Here is an 8144-nt window from a genome sequence, read left to right on the forward strand (position 1 = left end):
GGGGTCGGAAGGGAGGTGGTGAGACAGGCTCTGTGGCTGAGACGAGGCCACTGGCCCCAGGGGGCCCCCAGAATGGGGCGGGTCAAGGAAGGCACGTGATAGAAGAGATGGGTGAGATGGACGAGTCAGTTCCTGTGGGGCACCCTGGGCCAGTGGTCAGGTCAGATTGCTCAGGGGCAGTAGAGGGGCTGGCAGAGCCTGTAACTACAAGCCCAGAGCTGGTGTTGGTCACAGCCATGGAGCTGGGGGGATATGGGGCCAGCTGCCCTGACCCGGCCCTGGCACAGGAAGTATTAAGACTCCAAGAGGTCCAGCTGTGCCTGGAGAGGGAGCAGCTCTTATTGGAGGACCGCCGGCGGCAGATCCAGCTGCAATTGCAGCTGGAGGAGCAACTATGGCGGGAAGAGCAGCTATGGCAAGAGGAACAGCGATGGCTGGAGCAGTTACAAGAGGAACATGCATGGGTACGGATGGAGGGGATTGAGCTAGCCCTGGAGCTGGAACAGCTAAGAACAGGTGGCTTTGAAGAGCAGGAGGAACAGGTGCATGGTCAGGTAAGTCACTGAGAGAAGAACCAGGTTCTATAGCCAAAGGACACCACTGGAGATGGTATATATATTCAGTCAGTCACTGACCTTTTGGAAGGATGGATGAACCATTGGTAGTCAGAACTCCACAGAGAGACTGGTCATTGACATCTCAATCAGCGGTCAGATTGGTCACTGACCCTGAGGGGACCAGACAGGGAAAACTGTATCCTCTTGGGGAGGGGACTGGTTGGTCACTGAGTCTTTGGGAAGGGACAGCTATTATGTATAGGGGAAATTGATTGGGAGAGGCAGTAGAAAAGAAATTTTGCTTTAATTTTGAGTGCTGGTCTATCTTAGAAGGAGTTGGGAGATAGATCATGTACTATTTAGGGAGGCAAGCAATTTAGGGGATGTGATAGAACACATTCTGGGCAATGGGCTGGCAGATATATGATGGAACATGTTCTGGGAAGGGGCTGCTAAGAAGACATGATGGAGCATGTTCAAGTCATGAGTGAGGAGAGCTGGCAAACATGGATCATGATCTGAACAAGGGGGTTAACAGTCATATGGTGGAGCATGTTGTAAACAGAGGTTTGAAGGATGTATGATGGAACATGAGATGAAATGTGTTCTAGGCAGGAATTTGGGAAGATGACAAACATATATGATTGGTTATATTCTAGGCAGCACTGAAGGACCAGTGATGGTATCTTTTTTGGGAAGAAATCAAGGGGGCTTACTAATACATGGTGGGAAATGTTCTAGGCCAGATGAAGAATGTGAAATGGCTACATTTAAGTGGGCACAAAGGAAACTAAAGGTCTATGACCTAGGTTTACAAGGCCCACTATAGGAGAAAGGAAGAGCTACTACTAAAGGGTCTCTGGTCAGCCTGAGGAAGGCAAGGTATAGGAGACAGAAAGTATTAGGGATTTAGATGTTCTTGCAGAATAGAGAGGATATATATATGCATCTATGTGTTCAGATGACTATGTGCATATGCCTGTTTGGGGGCAGTGCTCCAAGAGGAGGGCATATTCATGATGCATGTCTGCATGGAGAAACATCTATTTATTTGAAGTATAGGATTATGTTTATGTTTGTATATGGTGGGAGAGACTGGACCTGAGTGTGGTGAGTCAAGACTGATGAAGATAGAGAAAGCTCGTGTTTCTAATCATCCTTTTCTGCCCTACCCCCATCTCCCCTTAAGGGCTAGTTTCCTGGTTGATTTGTCCCTCTCCCTGGCATTTATTAGGTGCTTAGAGATCAGGGAAGCACGCTGTGGCTGTACTCATTACTCTCATTAAGGAGGCTGGCCCCAGCCTCAGACTCAGCTGGGGCTATTTTGGGGACTCAGGTGTGAGCTTTGGAGGTGGGGAGTGGTATTAAACAGTTGCTCTCCCTCAACTCTCCCAGGCAATGGTTTCTCCTGAGTCCTTTGATCCAGCATGAGGAATCCTGCAAGACCTAGAGGCCTGAGGCATAAGATTGGGGGGAATGGAATGGGAAGGGTCAAGGATTGTGAGCAGTGTGCATTTCTGAGCCTGAGGAGTCCAGTATATACTCACATAGATTGGACATGGATCAATACTAGTGACATGGATTGGTAAGTGCTGACAAATGGGATGACTGAAGCATCTCTATGGGAATAATCAAGGTTTGAAGATGTGAAAGAACAAACTTTTCAGAATTAGTTTAAAAATCTTACCAGCATCACTCTGGGGTCAGTCAGAGTCCCTCAGAAATGGGGAAAATGTCTCTGGGAGTACACTGAACTTAGCTAGAAACCCTTAGGGTTCTTTAGAGACTTCCCTGGGATCACTCTGAGTGCTACTGAAATTGCCTATTCAGAGAACCCAGGGATAATAAATTTAGCCTGAGTCTGCTTTGTCCTGCTATTGAGGGTTCCCTAGGCTGGAAATGAATTCCTCCTAATTTCTTCTCCTCTGAATCTTGTTTTTCTTTAAGGGTCAACTCAGGTGTCTTCTAGAAGCCTTCCTTCATCTTCCCAGTGGCTAACACCCTTTCTGTTCTTGTCCTGAGCATCTTTCTTTCTGTGTTGTATCTTTTTTACAGAATGTAAAATTTTAAGGACAGACTGTATTTTTGTTTCTGTATTCCCAAGCCAACATCAATGTCTTGCATAAATAAGTCACTCAATACATATTAGATGAATTGAACTGAGGCTCTTGTTTACTCTGCCTTGGCTAGACATTTGGAGTAGTATATTTATTTCTGGGTACTAGACTTTAGGAAGGGTACTGATAATTCAGAGATAGAACAGAGGAAGGCATATCCAGATGAATACTACTATTCATCCCATGAGTAACAGTTGAAGGAGTCCTACATCTATTCTGTGTGTATCTTGTATGTACCAATTAATTTACATAATGTTTCTCCCCCTTAGAATGTAAACTCTTTGAGGGCAAGACATGCCAATGTCTTTCTTTGTATCTCTATAGCTTAGTCTAGTGCCTGCACATAGTAAGTTGTTTTTTTTTAAACCCTTACCTTCTATCTTAGAATTGATACTAAATATTGGTTCCAAAGCAGACCAACTAGGACTAGCCAATTTAGGGTTGTGCCCAGGTCACAAAGCTAAGAAGTGCCTGAGGCCACATTTGAATCCAGGACCTATATAACTCCAGACTTGGTGCTCTTCCATGGTGCTGCTACCTAGCTGCCTCACATAGTAAGTTTTTATTAAGTGCTTGTTGATTGAGTGAACTTGGGAGTAATTCATTAGCCTAAGGAAGAGAAGACTTAGGAAGTTCCAAAAACCTTAGTGCAGTTTTAACTTCTGGGACACTCTGTAAAAAAGGCTGTGCTAAGTTATAGGAACATAACTTTAGAATTAGAAGCAACTTCTGAGATTATCTGGTCCTACCCTTTCATTTTTCAGAGAAGAAAACTGAGGCCCAGACTGAGAAACTGATTTAACCAAAATTCTCATTTCAAGTATATTGTTCTTTCTATCAGAATACCACCTCCCTCTGATCTCAATCTCTACCCTATTTTCATCCTGACCTCTCCTCTTTGACAGATTAAACCCAAACCATGGAGAGACCCATGTCAAATCTCACTTGATCAGGGCAGCTGGGTAGCTCAGTGGATTGAGTCAGGCCTAGAGACAGGAGGTCCTAGGTTCAAATCTGCCCTCAGACACTTCCCAGCTGTGTGACCCTGGGCAAGTCACTTGACTCCTATTGCCTAGCCCAGGGGTCGGCAACCTTTTTGGCCCTAAGAGCCATAAACGGGTGAGGAAGGAGGAGGATGGAGGCAGAAGGTGCTGGAATATGGGGTGGGGGGTGAAGGCCCCCCTGGGGCATATCCTGGGGCTCTGCCCAGACTGGCCTGTTGGGAGGTGGAGCCAGATATGGCTTGAGAGCCATACATCACCAACCCCTGGCCTAGCCCTTACCACTCTTCTGCCTTGGAACCAATACACAGTATTGATTCCAAGATGGAAGGTAAGGGTTTAAAAAAAAAATCTTACTTGATTTTATCACCTAGTCCCAGCAAAAATCTGTTCAATAGCCCAAGATTCAACCCCACATCCATCTCCCCAACACCACCTAGCAAAGTTATAAGAGTGACACTATTCTAAACTCTAAGGGTAACACGGGCTTCTCTTCTGACCACTTTTCCACTCCAAATGTAGGGATCTCTGAAGGAATCTCTGAAGACGAATGGAAGTGGCATAGAGTTTGAAGGGTCTCTCAGTAGATCAGAAGTGGATTAGGAAGGCAGTTGAAGGTTTACTCATTAGGTCTGAGGTGGATTTGGAGGAGGTATTGGAGGAAGTATGTGTTGAGTCTGAATGTTACTCAACAGGTCAGGAGAGGGTTGATAGGGGTCTAAAGACCATTAAGTGAGTCAGGTTTGGGTTTAGAGGGGGTTATGAAGGCCTTCGATAGTGGATTAGTTCAAAGGGCACAGTGAATTGGGTGTGGGGGTTGAGGGTCAGCCCTGGGATTGTGGACAGTAGGAGTGGGTAGGGGAGGCCCATGAACTCACCAGAAGGTGTCCTTGATTTAGACCCAGGGGTAGGCTTTGTCGCCTTCCGAGATTCTGCAGGAGATTTGCCCTGCTTTTTACCACTCATCCTCTTGTGACAGGGAGGGAGTTTACTGAGAGGGGGATCAGAAAGAAGAGACAGGCAGCCAAATGACTGAGGAGAGTGCTAAGGTTGGGGATTACTGAGAAAGATTTGAAAAGAAAGTTAGAGAAGAGAGATAATTCATAGGAAAGATGGGAGAAGAGAAAGGAGCATCAGAGGAAGGAAAAATGAGAATAATTAAGAAGAGACTAGAAATGGATAAGTGAAAGAGGATCAGAGAAGAGATGAATGAGGGGAGAATTAGAGTATATTCATTCATTCAACAAACATTTATTAAGTGCCTACTATGTGCCAAGCACTGTGCTAAAGGAATGATTGAGGGAAGGAATCAGATAAGGGGTGGTTGGGGGAAATCAGAAGAAATAAGGAGAGGCAAAAGAAAGGCAAGGGAAAGAGTGATTGAGGGAGAAATCAAGGGGGAATAGGTATGGGGTGACTGGGAAGACCAGAAGATACAGGGAAGGGATAACTGAGGGCAGAGGTAACTAAATCCAGATCCAGTTTTTCTTTTGAGTTCTAGTCTCACATCAATTATTGGACATCTCCCAAATGGATGTTCCATACATATCTCAAACTCAACATGTCTAAAATGCAATTCAGAATCTTTTTCCCCTAAGCCTAACTTACCTTTAAACTTCCCTGTTTCTATGAAAGCAGGGGTTTGAAACGTATGGCTCTTTCTGCAGGAGTCATAAATTTTTTTTCAGGCGCTGTTACAGGAGCTGCACTGTGAGCACTGTACGGCTTTCACGAAATTACATTTTAAAAAAAGTGGTGTTTATGGCTCTCACAGCCGAAAAGGTTGCCGACCTCTGTATTAAAGGTACCAACATCCTTCTGGTTCCCAGGTTCCCCTATACCTTCAAAGTCTTTGCTTCTCTCTCTTTCATCCCTCTTTTAATTAATCTAGTCAGTTGTCGAGTTTTGTCAATCTTAAGGGACATAATATCTCTTGAATTTGTTCCTTTCTCTCCACTCACAATGTCACCACACCTTAAATCAAGTCCTTATCACTTCTAACTTGACTACTGCAATAATTCTATTACTCTTTCTGCTTTCACTCTCTCGTCTCTCCAACTAATTCTTTATACAGTTGTTAAAATAATGCTCCTAAGACACAGATCTGAAGTCACTTCCTTGCTCTGTGGCATTCCTTTGCCTACCAGACAAAACACAAACTCCTTAGTCTAGCATTTAAGATCCTAGATAAGCTGATTCCCACCTACCTCTTTGACCTTGTTTCTATTCCCCTGAAAAACTGGAATCCATACTCAATACATTCACACAAACTATTTCCAAGACTGAAATAAACACCCTCCTAATCTCCTCTCTAATTTATTTTCCTTTAAAGGTCAACTCAGGGGTTACTTCCTCCTGGAAGCCTTCCTTCATCCTCCCAGTTGCTAATACCCTCTATATCAGGGGTTGGCAACGTATGGCTCTCGAGCCATATCATCAATTTTTTTTTCAGGCACTGTTACAGGAGCGCACACTATGGCTCTCACAAAATTACATTTTAAAAAATGTGGCGTTTATGGCTCTCATGGCCAAAAAGGTTGCCGACCCCTGCTCTACATCCTTAGCTTTCTTTGGCCTGGGTTTCTTTCTTTCCATAGTATATCTCATCTACAGAATGTAAGATCTGGAGGACAGAGTTGTATTTTTGTCCTTACATCCTCAATGCCAAGGTCAGTGTCTTGCACAAATAAGTCACTTAATTCATATTAAATGAATTAATATTCAAGAGAGACTAGAGGAGGGCTTCCAGGATGTGGAAAGGCCTACTATTCGTGGAAGGAACCTTTTATTTCCTCTGTGTGTATCTCATATGTACTAGTTAATTTACATGTCGTCTGTCCCCCTCAGATTATAAACTCCTTGAGAGCAACGACTACTAATGTCTTTCTTTATATCTCCAGTTCTTAGTATAGTGCCTGTATATTGTAAACTCTTAATAAATGCTTGTTGATTGAATGAAATTGGGAGTGGTTAGCCAAGACAGTGATGGCAAACCTTTTAGAGACTGCATGCTACCCCTCCTGCCTCTAGACCCTGTGCTTCCAGAAACCTCCATCTCCTTACCTGACAGGGGAGAAAACGGTCCTATTGGGCTGCTGGGCAGAGGGATGGGTGAAGTGAAAAACTGTCCTCAGGCAAGGTGGAGAGGGGGCAGGGAGCAGCTTTCTTGAGTTCCTCTAAGGAATTCTGGCAGATGACAGCTCACATGCCTGCAGAGATGGTTCTGCGTGCCCTTTTGGGCACATGTGCCATATGTCCACAACTACAGGCCTAGGGAATGGAAAACTTTGGAGGTGGAGGGGGAAGTATGTTGTCTTCAAGTATTTGGAAAGCTGTCATATGAAAGAAAGGCTAATATTTATAGTTTTTTTGGAAGGGGATAGTTAGAGATAAATTAGGGAATGGATGAATAAGTTATGGTATATAAGTGTGATGTAATTATATTATAAGAAAAGATGGAGTTGGTTTCAATAAAATCTGGGAAGACCTATATGAATTGAAGCAGAGTAAATATAACCAGAGAAGAATTTATACAGTGATAACTATATGGTAAAGACAAACAACTCTGAAAAAAGTAAGAACTCTTATCAGTGACCAAGCATGATTCCAGAGAACTACTGATAAAACAAGCTATATACTCAACTGACAGAGAAGTGAAGTTTAGAGTGAGAAAAAAGTTTTTTGACATGGTTAGTGTAGAATTTTCCTTATACATTTTAAATTGGGTTTTGTATTTCTTTGGTTCTCAATGGAGGATAGGGTTTGGGGGGAGGTAAAGATTATTATCCTTTAGAACAGGGGTTCTTAACTTTTTTGTGCCATGGACACCTTCTCAAAAGTGTTTTTAAATGTGTAAAATACATAGCATTATCAAGGAAAACAATTATGTTGAAATTAACAAAATAAATTCACAACCCCCAACCTCTGCTGTAGGATAAAAGACAAACATCCAGGCTGCATTTAAAGCTTTTGATAATTGAATTCTAGCCTACCTTTCCAGACTTAGTGTACCTTACTTTTCTTCACACACTATGCTCCAGCCAGACTGGCCTACTGTTTCTCCCCAACAGTGGCACTGTCTCCATGCAAATCTCTGTGCATGAGGACACTCTTTAACTCTATCTCTTAGAATCTTTAGCTTCCTTTAAGGTTTAGGTTATAGGAGAATTTTTTTTATCCTCTTGTTAATATTCTCCCCTTATTATCATTTATATACTTATGTTTATATATTGTATTCTCCAAGCAGACTGTAGACATCTTGAGGGAAGGGACCATCTTTTTTTCCTTTTGTTTTTATATCCCCAACACCTAACTCAAAGTTTTGTACATAGCAGATGCTTAACAATCACTGGCTCAATTTGAACTGGGTGGCTAAGGGAGAAGTCAAGGAAAAACGGAAAGGGAACTAAGAGAAGTTTAAAGAAAGGGAAGCTGACTGAATGAGTAGTGGGGGGGGGGGGAGATAGGTA

Source organism: Gracilinanus agilis, chromosome 1 (assembly GCF_016433145.1).
Source record: "Gracilinanus agilis isolate LMUSP501 chromosome 1, AgileGrace, whole genome shotgun sequence".
Lineage (NCBI taxonomy): Eukaryota > Metazoa > Chordata > Mammalia > Didelphimorphia > Didelphidae > Gracilinanus > Gracilinanus agilis.